We start from the raw sequence: 12,061 nt of genomic DNA, 5'->3' as shown, positions 1-12,061 counted from the left end.
TTGCTCTGTCCCAGCTCCTGCCAACCTAGCAGTTCGAAAGCATGCCAGTGCAAGTAGATAAATAGGTACCGCTACGGCGGGAAGGTAAATGGCATTTCAGTGTGCTCTGGTTTCCGTCATGGTTGCACCAGATGTGGTTTAGTCATGCTGGCCACATGACCCGGAAAGCTGTCTGTGGACAAACGCTGGCTCCCTCGGCCTGAAAAGCAATATGAGCGCCGCAACCCCATAGTCACCTTTGACTGTACTTAACTGTCCAGTGGTCCTTTACCTTTTGCCTCACATCTCTGAGGCGCAGGCAGAGGACTTGGTCACCCTAGGTTGCAAGAAAGAGGGAGCAGAGCACAAGGAGTCTTGATTTAATTTTTTAAAAATACTTTGTGCATCAGCGTCTAATCTTGCCACTTTCTAAAAATTTCTTTATTAGTGTGTATTTTTCTTTTCTTTTAATCTACCAAAGAATAAAATAAAATAAACTTGGGATTAAGGGGTTTTCTCCAGATGATGGAAGGCATGTTGGTGGAGCGGTGGTGGCACTCGCCGTTCTTCTGCTAGGAAAGGGGGCGTGAAAAAAAGATGAGGGGGTTCGAGGAGGGTCAGTGAAATATACTCGGAGTCGAGAGTGGATTTCATGCTCTTTATTGAGCTCATAGTGGTGAGGAGGAATGGAAGTTCCCCCAGAATGTCTGCTTTATATACATTATTTACACAATGGGCTGCACGTGATTGGCTAATTCCGGGATTCTCCTATAGGCCAATCAGGTTGTGGATTGGGTGGCTCGTGCGGACCAATTATACTGCTGCATTGTTCTAGGACCAATCAGACTGCTGCATTCTGAATCCTATTGTTCTAGGACCAATCAGACTGCTGCATTTTGGATCCTATTCAACTCAGTACATAACATTCAGGTGGGCAGGGAATGAAAAATATCCCTATTTTCCTCTGAGGAATGTCGGAGGGCAGGCTTCTGAAATGCTACTTAGAGAAGACCCCAGCAAAAGCTGTGAATCGTGGACTTTTATTTGCCCATGAGGCAACTGCCACTGCTGGCTGGCTGGCTGGCTGAGAACTGCAGTTTTCCTGGTGCTGACACACTTTCTCGATGGATGCGAAGCTTTTCCAAACCTCAGGCTTTTGAAACTAGATACTGGCAGCCCTGCTCAGAACAATGATTTCATCCAGATACACACAAAGCCAAAGAACACAGGCCTGTGCCCCTCTGATGTTTATTTTAAAATAATTATTGCATGTTCTCTCTTGCTTTGGAGAGCGCAGAAATATCGTGCTAGGCGTGATTCAGTTCAGAAGGACCGCAGATGGCTGCCGTGAGGGAAACCCGGGGACAGAATCCTGAACTGAGGTATCCATGCAGAAACAGAGACTCAGGAACATAGGTAAACTACCTTATACCAAGTCAGAGTATTAGTTCACCCAGTTCAATGCATTGATTGGACGTGGCTCTCCTGGGTTTCAGACGCAAGTCTATCCCAGCCCTATCTGCAGTTGCCAGGGGTTGAACCAAAGACCTTTTGCAGCAAATCACATGCTCTACCCTGACCTTTGGTCCTTCCCTGCAACAAATCCAACACTGCTCTCAAGGACAGGACTTGTTTTCTTCTCACATCATTTGGGTCCTTAAGTGCACTTTTTCCCTCCTGGGGCTGAAAATTCTATCAGGCGCAATTTCCGCTCTCGAAATTACCAAACCCTCTTTGGCCTCAATTCAGTAGCCTCCTGCAGGGGTGGGTAGATTTTACACTGACGACAGCAACACTACAGAAGGGTAAATAGCCAATTAACTTTTGAAGGATGGGGAAAGAGACAGGCCTTCCCACCTGCAATGTTTATTTTGCACGTCCCACACTTGCAATTCAAAATGCATAAATGGTTGCCTCCATTCGAAAGTGGCCCTCTAGCCTGCATTAACTTTCAGATGGTGGAACACCTCTTACACATTCGAAAACACAGGCCATAAAGAAAGCAAACCTGCTAAGATAGTTTGGAATAGAATGCAGTAGAAGATTGAGGGTGGGCTGGCAGGGAAGGGGGGGATTAACCCCTACCAGACTGGAGATTTTTTAATTTTCTTTCTGCAACTGCGCTTGTTTTAGAGCATGGGTAGGCAAACTAAGGCCCAGGGGCTGAATCCAGCCCAATTGCCTTCTAAATCCAGCCCACGGACGGTCTGGGAATCAGGGTGTTTTTACATGAGTAGAATGTGCCCTTTTATTTAAAATGCATCTCTGGGTTATTTGTGGGACCTGCCTGGTGTTTTGACATGAGTAGAATGTGTGCTTTTATTTTAAATGCATCTCTGGGATATTTGTGGGGCATAGGAATTCATTCATTATTATTTTTTTTCAAAATGTAGTCCAGCCCCCCACAAATATGGCAACCCTAAGTTAGGGTTCCAAGCAGACATTTGCAAACATGCATTTAGACCTCTGTAAGAAAATGCGTTTTCGGGAGAAGATTGGGCAAAGAGAAGAAGTGGGTAAGGGTTTTGAGCACCACTTCCCTCCGCTAAACTGCCCCATTTTGACCCTATTGTTATTCATTTAACAATGAGGCATTGAGGGAAGATCTAGTAAGCTCCTTAGCATTTCCCCATCGCTCACAAGTTGTGTTAATATGCTAGCGTATGTCGTGGGAAGGGGTGGGGGCTGTGGGAGACCCTTGCATGCTGCCAAGTCAGCCTGAACCTAATTTGTGGGCATCTTCTAATGGAAATAGACCATATAAAATGTATACAAATTCGCCGTTTGTAGTCTGGGGTCAAATAGACAGTTTAACTTAGAAATAATTACAAGCAAAGTGTCCCCCACGAGCTGCCAGGCAGACACGATGATTGCCCAGACTTTCATTAAGAAAAGAAACCCAACCAGAAAAAGAGGGAGGAGGAAGGTTCCAGGCATTCTTTAACTCTATCGAGTTTGTCAGCACACTGCAGCTGATGACAATGTATCTGCCTGCGGATGCCAAAATAAGATGTTGAAATTTTTGTGATGCCTGTATTGCATTAAAAAAATAAAATTAAATCCCAAGTGGAGCCAATTTGCTGGGCACAAGCAGGGTTTGGGGAGTAGGGTGGGATGGGGAAGCGGGGGCTATCAAAAAAACAGGTGTGCTGATGCCAGGACTTGAATCCAGCCAAAAAGCAATTGTTGTTCAAGAGTGTTGCCTTCTCCGCCCCCTTTCAAAAGCCCATCACAACACTTGACCCCGTTTCCCTCCCAAATCCCTGTTCCTTTCTTCAGTTTCACCAGTAAAGAGTTACAAAGAAGAACAGTCTTGTAGCAGCTGTTTCCAGTGGACTTTGATCAAGCGATGCCGTAACCCCTAAAGGGAGGCATGCTTAATTTAAAAGGTATTCTTGGTGCTATTCCCGTGGAACAGACATACGTGTGTCCTGGACAGCATTCATAACCCATCCCACCCCCACCTCTCTCTCTCTCTCTCTATCTCTCTCTCTCTCTCCCATGTAACTACCATACAGTATTTCCCCCCCCCCCCCAAGCTGAGGGCTTTTGTTCAAGGGACATTTGTTATAATGAACCTCCTCGACTTATGATACAGGGGGCAGCTGTGTCTAAGCATCACTGAAGACTTGGTTTTTCCATCTTGTTGTTGTTTAATCGTTTAGTCGTGTCCGACTCTTCGTGACCCCATGGACCAGAGCATGCCAGGCACTCCTGTCTTCCACTGCCTCCCACAGTTGGGTCAAACTCATGCTGGTAGCTTTGAAAACACTGTCCAACCATCTCATCCTCTGTCGTCCCCTTCTCCTTGTGCCCGCCATCTTTCCCAACATCAGGGTCTTTCCCAGGGAGTCTTCTCTTCTCATGAAGTGACCAAAGTATTGGAGCCTCAGCTTCACGATCTGTCCTTCCAGTGAGCACTCAGGGCTGATTTCCTTAAGAATGGATATGTTTGATCTTACTAGTTTTTAGTTAGTTTAATCTTAATAGTTTTTAGTTAGACTAAATTTCTGTGAAATTGCAGGTGAAGGTTGAGAAATATCAACCTGTGTGGGACTTAACTTCAGGTTAAACACCTATAGGCTTGCACCGTATGCAGGCCCGGGGCAGGAATTTTTCCACTTGGCAAATTGGCACTGGCCATTGGGTTTTCTCCCCTTGGGTCCAATCCATAAAACAGCCCAGAGAGAAATGGCAAGACAAATGGAGGCTGCTGCTCATTTTCCTAACTCCTGTCACTGTTCCCTTGCATAGAGGAGACAACTGAACAGGCCAAGGCAGACAGGAGAGTTAAAAGCAGATGGCTCCATCGGTTGGCAATGGTTCCTGCTGCCTTGACATTTGCCGCTGATGCTGATTCCCAAAACTGGGCCTGACTACTTAAGGATATAGCTTGAAAAAGCCGCTCATGATCAAAAGTTAGAATAAATGTCCATGACCTAAGGTTTCCTCAGACTTTCCTTCACATCCGTCTAGGAACACCAATGAACGCTTGACAGATTTCCTGTTCCTCATTGTTTCCAGGGCTGAATCCACACTGCATAGAAACTCTGCAAAAAAACCAAACTTCGACATTCGTTTTCATTCCAATACGCCACTTTCTTGGAAAGTATTTATCTTTGCATCTTACTAAATGATTGGGTAGGAGTCTATTAACATCACCATGAAATATGCAAAAGCATAATCGTGTTTGAATTTGCGCAAATGGATGCTAGCCAGAGGGAAATTATAAAACATTTCTATATTCATATTCACTTCTTTTCTGATTTTATCCTTAATTACTTCTAATTTCAAAAGGGTCTGGTTCCTTTGCTTTCTTCGCTAATATTTGCTGATGAAAACTTTGTACGAATTATGCCGCAGGAGACTGAGGTGTGGAGCAAATTGTACAACACTGCTCCCTTTGGTTTCTGTTCTCAGCTTCCATACTACTATCATTATGTCCATCGTGTACATTTTTGAAGCAATGGGGAGCCAAGTATACCACCAACAGACCACCAGTATACTACACAGAGCACCTCACAAACACACTAACTGCAGCCTTTCTTTGTCCCGTTGAAGGTGCCAATTCTCCCAAATAAAGTTTCAGACATTGGCTGATTTTTAGAGGTCCATGGCATCCATTTCTATCCAGGACTTATTGCCCTGTAGGAATGCAACCGACTAACATTACCAAAAAAAAATATTTAAAAAATGAGTGAGGACTTCCATTAAGAGGTTTAGTTTCAGTTGTTACCACAATCAAATTTCATTATGGTTTTTTGTGTTTTTTTAAAGGGTTTTTGGACAGCTCCTTTGACAGACAACAGGGGTTAGTTTACACAGCCACTTGTATCCTTGATTTCCTTTATGGTGAACTGGGCAATGATGGTGTTTTTTCATTTCATTAGACCAGCAGTGTATCAACGTTTTTTAGCCGAAGTGAAACTTTATAAGTCTTTCAGTATGTACTAGGTATTCGCACACAATCATTATTACCCATTTGATTTGTCCTTTGCTTTCTGATGGCAGCCTGGAAAGGGTACTACGCTCAAATATATTTGTATTAAACCATGTGTATTATTGTCCTTGGCCCCATTCCTGATACTCAACATGTTTATCCACAGAATCGCATTCCACTGAAATCAGAGGAATTATGACTTCCATTGCCTTTCTTTAAATGGACGGGCAAGCACTTGCTACATCAAACCCCATTGCTACATTAAACACTGTGTTTGGGTTGTTGTTCTTTTCAAAATGGGGAGGAATGAATATTCTCTCCTTTAAAAAGCAAAAAAAAAAAAAAGTGGACTGCCTACCAGTAGCATGGGGGGGGGGGCAGTACAATGACCATTTCACCATTTCAGGTAAGTACATCAGTCATTTATCTTCATAGGGACGCGGATGGTGCTGTGGGTTAAACCACAGAGCCTAGGACTTGCCAATCAAAAGGTCGGCGGTTCAAATCCCCGTGACGGGGTGAGCTCCCGTTGCTCAGTCCCTGCTCCTGCCAACCTAGCAGTTGGAAATCACGTCAAAGTGCAAGTAGATAAATAGGTACCGCTCCAGCGGGAAGGTAAACGGTGTTTCCGTGCACTGCTCTGGTTTGCCAGAAGTGGCTTTGTCATGCTGGCCACATCACCTGGAAGCTGTACGCCGGCTCCCTCGGCCAATAAAGTGAGATGAGGGCCACAACCCCAGAGCCGGCTATGACTGGACCTAATGGTCAGGGGTCCCTTTACCTTTACATTTGCAGGGCGAAGGTTTGTTCACTCATTGTGGAACACAGGAGCCAATTCCCAAGGGCTGAGATCCCTTCATGCCCCCCCATAAAATATTTGAGGAGGCTGGGGGCCCCCAAAGTTGCTGGGCATTGCCATTCAAATGGTGGGCATGTACCGTGTCATGTGATCAGCTTACCTGTGCCCCCCCCAATATTTTATTCAAGTTGGCACCCCTGTTATGGAAAATATGCCCTGCAACCTCTATAGGTTTTTCCGTATTTGCCTTCAATGTTCAATGGTCCTTTTTCTTAAAATCCTAAGAGGTGGGGTGAGGGAGAACTTCTCCACTCCAACTATTGCAATTGCGAAAGTAACAGCACTAACATTACATCTGTTTTCTAGAAGAGAGACTTGAGGGGGGTGGGCAAAAGGGGGGGAGTTGGCATCAATGTCCTGTTTCCTCGGCCACTAATGGCTACTTGTTTGAAGAAAATGAAATGAAATGAAAAGGCACTGCTTCTAGGATGCTGATTTTTTTAATGGACATTTTAAATGAATTATCGTGATTGATCTGCTTGTCAAGATAATTAGATAAATTATTCCTTCAATCTACATTTACAAACTCAGTCCAACAGGTACAGAAAATTATCCAGACTAAGAAGTTAAAGGACTCTGATGTAAATCAACAATGAGATTAGTGTTCCTATCGCTCGCTCTTTCCCCGACATACAGGACAACAGAATGAATAAGCTTATGTTTCAGCTTCCTTTGCCTTCTGCTTTGAGTTCCCCCATTTCAGCTCTGTTTAAACGTAAAAGCATTTGAATGACGAGCACTGTAGTTTTCTAAAGAGCGTTCGTGAGAAGATCGCGAAGTATTTCCAGATCTTAGGCGCCAGTTCTTGGCAAACTTGCACGGGTAAGAGAAAAGATCTACTTTAAGGCGGGAAAATATCGAAGGGTTGTTTTTAAGTAACATTGATGTACATTTTAAAAAAAAGAACAGTGCATTGTTGTAATTGACTATTTCCAGGAGATTAAAAATGTATGCGCCAGGCTTGTAAGGGTAAAAAACAAACTTTGCCTTAGACAGTTAAAGCATTTGTCCCACACTATTTTCATTGGGAGAGTTAAAGCATATGCCTAGATCTCTCTCACTTGTAGCTGCGGGATTCACAAGCACTTAAATGCAACTAGATTGTGCCTTTATTATGCATCTGCATTTCATCCAAATATTACTTGTCAACATGTCCTTCAAACAGGATTTTTAAAAAACTTTTGTTTAATATTTAATCAATTAATTAATTAATTTTTATTTATCTCCCACCCTACACCCGGAGGTCTCAGGGCGGTTCACAGAACAAAAATCAAAATATAAAACCACAATATATATATAATCAAAATAAAAATAAAAACCCAATAACACCCTCTCTCCAAAGAGAGAGAGAGAGAGAGAGAGAGATTTTAAATGGGCACAGGCTGTCAATCAAATCAACCAAAGGCCTGGTTAAAAAGGCACATTTTTGCCTGGCACCTAAAGGTATATAATGAAGGCGCCAGGCAAACTTCCCTGGGGAGAGCATCCCACAGACGGGGAGCCACTGCAGAGAAGGCCCGTTCTCATGTTGCCACCCTACGGACCTCTCAAGGAGGAGGAACACAAAGGACGGCCTCAGAAGATGATCTCAGGGTCTGGGCAGGTTCATATGGAAAGAGGCGGTCCTTGAGGTATTGCGGTCTTGAGCCATTTGTTTATTTATTTAGGGTTTGTTTATTTATTTAGTTATTAAATTTATATTCTGCTTTAGCTGAGATTCCTACATTGCAGGGGTTGGACTAGATGACCCTTGGTATCCCTTTCAACTCTACAATTCCTCCCAGATGAGCCCAGGGTTGCAGCCAAGACTTCATGGGTGGCATTCCCCTTTGTCTCATCCCTTGTTGCCCGCGCCACCCCAAAACAGACTGCTCCAGAAGATCCCACAACCTTCTGTGCCATTGGGGGTGAAGTCAAGCTATTGGGTGGTTGCAGCAACTTCTGTGGCTGTAGAGACTGATATGGGAGAGACATGTTTTGTTACAGCTGGGGGAGATAAAAAGTGTGTAAAATGGTACACTGGGTAAAACCAAACAGCCTACCTCCCCTACTGTGCATATACTGCCTACATAGTTTAAGCATGAACACAAAGTGGAAATTATGCTAGTGACCATTGTGCAGTGAAGATGGCTTTCCCAACAGGGAAAAGAAAAACAAACAAAGACAGGTAGAAGGAGTGGGGCAGCTGGTTCGCAGGCAGTCTTGAATCAGCAGCACAGCCCTTTTTTCTCACTGAATGCTGAAACAAACCTATGAAGACAGAAAGATCTCCCTTCTGTGAAGATAAAGGTAAAGGGACCCCTGACCATTAGGTCCAGTCGTGACCGACTCTGGGGTTGCGGCGCTCATCTCGCTTTATTGGCTGAGGGAGCTGGCGTACAGATTCTGGGTCATGTGGCCAGCATGACTAAGCCACTTCTGATGAACCAGAGCAGCGCACGGAAACTCTGTTTACCTTCCCACCAGAGCAGTACCTATTTATCTACTTGCACTATGACGTGCTTTTGAACTGCTAGGTTGGCAGGAGCAGGGACTGAGCAACGGGAGCTCACCCCATTGCGGGGATTCGAACCACCGACCTTCTGATCGGCAAGTCCTAGGCCCTGTGGTTTAACCCACAGTGCCACCCGCGTCCCTTCTGTGAAGTCACTGGCTAAAGATTTCTCTTGAATCACAAGGAGACCAAAGAACAAAAACACAAGATACATCACAAGAGCTCTGGCTGATAAGATGCTCCTTGGCTGTTGTCGTCTTATGGACACGTAAAACTTACCCAACCTGAGTAAGGAACACCACAGTAACAGGGAAAGACTTGAGAAGGGAGTGAGGAACAATGGCTTGGTGATGAGGAATCACTGGCAGACCACATGGATGACTCGAGGAGATATCTATCTTTTGGTGTTCATGGTTTCCCCTTTTACGTTAGTTGGCCCAAGATCCTTTTACATTTTGTGTGCAATTGTGGCAAAGCGTAGTAGGAGAAGGCAGGTTATAAATGTTTCAAGGTTTGGAACCGAAATCAGAGGATAATGACAAGCAAGTTTCCTAACTGAGCACTGCAGATTATTTGCCATCATACTTAATCCACTTTGTGTTTCCTTTCATGTGCTCCTTCATGCCAAAGACCAGCAGCGACCAAGAGCATTCGAACAGTGGAGGTTTTGTCTCTGAGCTCAGGCAACAAGTCTATGATAGTTTTCCTCTCATAGTTTTTTTTTTTTTTCCTTTTGTGATGGATGTGGTGATTCTGAAAGGTGAGCACTTGGAAAACAATACGGGCTGTTTTAGTCAGCTCAGGTTCGCAGGCCAGCAAGCAAATTGACCAAATTTTTAAAAATAATACAGTGATCTAGTTCTGTAGAAATTTGTTAAGCCTTCTTCACTCTTTCCTGGGATATGGCACACACAATGAGTAGAGAGGGTGAAATGCCGTTCAGTATTTGCAGCATGAAAATGGGCTTCTACTACCCATCATGTCACAGACAGGTGACCTTTGACATTGGAGTAAGTGAGGCGTCAGGGGGGGAAACCCTGTATGGCCTCCCCATGGTGACCAAAATGCAAAGAGCTGAGCTTGTGCATTTTTTCAAAGAGGGAATTTAGATAGGTGCAGGTTTATTGCCTACACAGAGCTAGAGAATGAGGGGAGACAATCTGGAGTTGCCCCTTTTCTAAACATCTATTAAAAATTACAAGAACTCTGCCTCTATTGTATCTGATCGATTGAGTTAAATCTAATCAGAAGTGCAGACTTCACATGTCCCTATTTTCCAGGGACAATCCCAGATTTACAGAAGCCATCCCAGTTTCTGATTTGATCCCAGGATGTCCTGCTTTTCCTTAGGATGTCCCTATTTTCATTGGAGAAATGTTGGAGGGTATGGCATTGTGTGATCCCTGAGCTAAGGAGATAAGTAACTATACGACCTGAAGAAGAAGAAGAAGAAGAAGAAGAAGAAGAAGAAGAAGAAGAAGAAGAAGAAGAAGAAGAAGAAGAGTAGTAGTAGTAGTAGTAGTAGTAGTTTGGATTTGATATCCCACTTTATCATTACCCGAAGGAGTCTCAAAGCGGCTAACATTCTCCTTCCCTTCCTCCCCCACAACAAACACTCTGTGAGGTGAGTGAGGCTGAGAATAGGTACATCCTACTCCGTAACAACAACAACAACAACTTTATTATCTATATCCATCTATCAGGGGTGCCAACTTGAATAAAATATTGTGGGGAACCAGGTTAAGAGAGAAGTGTGACTTCAGAGAAGTGTGACTAGCCCAAGGTCACCCAGCAGCTGCATGTGGAGGAGTGGGGATGCGAACCCGGTTCTCCAGATTACGAGTCTAACGCTCTTAACCACCACACCACACTAGAAGACATCTGAAGGCAGCTCTGTATAGTTTTATTATGTTTTTATATATGTTGGAAGCCACTCAGAGTGGGTGGGGCCACCCAGTCAGTTGGGTGGCATAGGAGCTAACACCTAGGGGCTGTGGGGCTTTAGCCCCCATAATGAAATATTTGAGGGGGCTGCCCCACAAGTTGATGGACATTCCCATTCCCATGATGTGTGTGCACTGCATCATGTGATCGATTATGCAAGGCGGGACTTACCTGGTCCCCCACAATATTTCATTCAAGTTGGCACCCCTGATGGATGGGTATAGATAATAAAGTTGTTGTTGTTGTTGTTGTTGTTGTTGTTGTTGTTATGGAGTAGGATGTACCTATTTTCATCAGAGAAATGTTGAAGGGTATGGAAGTGTGGTCAGATATAGTTATCAGATCCCCACTGGAAAATATTAGGTGGCAGTGAAAAATAACCAATGAGCTCCATGCAGTGTGAACTCAGCAAACTAAGTATGTATGATTGACAGCATGCATGTTCACATACTGACTCTTCTTCCCATTTTCGCCACTTTCATTGCCACACTTCCAGGCTGAGAATGAAATACCTGCCAGCGGTGTGGAATATTCCCTTGATTAATTGCATAACACTTTTTTGAGGGGGAGGAAGCAAAACTGAACAAACTTGAGATTTCATGAACTGACCAGAAGCACTCGTAGATCTATTCCCCTATGATGCCAATGAGAACATGGATGAACTACAGTGGTACCTTGGGTTACAGATGCTTCACGTTATAGATGCTTCAGGTTACAGACTCTGCTAACCCAGAAATAGTACCTCAGGTTAAGAACTTTGCTTCAGGATGAGAACAGAAATCACCCGGCGGCAGTGGGAGGCCCCATTAGCTAAACTGGTGCTTCAGGTTAAGAACAGTTTCAGGTTAAGTACGGACCTCCAGAACGAACTTAACCCGAGGTACCACTGTATTCGTATTCAAAAAGGCATTGTTTCAAAAAAGGAGAGCATACGCTTTATAACAGGGCTTTAATTCATTTTGCTGATTGGCACCTAATGAGATTGTGACCCATGAAGCAGCAACATGCATTGTGGGTGCAGCTAACATTAATAATAATAATAATAATAATTTTTTTATACCCCCCCCCCTATCTGGCTAGGTTTCCCCAGCCCCTCTGGGCAGCTCCCAACAGAATATTAAAAACACGATAAAATATTAAACCTTAAAAAGCTTCCCTAAACAGGGTTGCCTTCAGATGTCTTCTAAGAGTCAGAGAGTTGTTTATTTCCTTGACATCTGATGGGAGGGCATTCCACAGGGCGTGGAATCACGTGTGGGTGGGTGTGCAATGGCAACAGCTTTATATTCCCTCTCACACTGTTTCTCTCAAACACCTCACCCTCGACTAAAACCAAAACCATACA

This window comes from Podarcis melisellensis, assembly GCF_964234715.1.
Source record: "Podarcis melisellensis genome assembly, chromosome: 3".
NCBI classification, from domain to species: Eukaryota; Metazoa; Chordata; class Lepidosauria; order Squamata; family Lacertidae; genus Podarcis; species Podarcis melisellensis.
Note: the sequence above shows the minus strand (reverse complement) of the source record.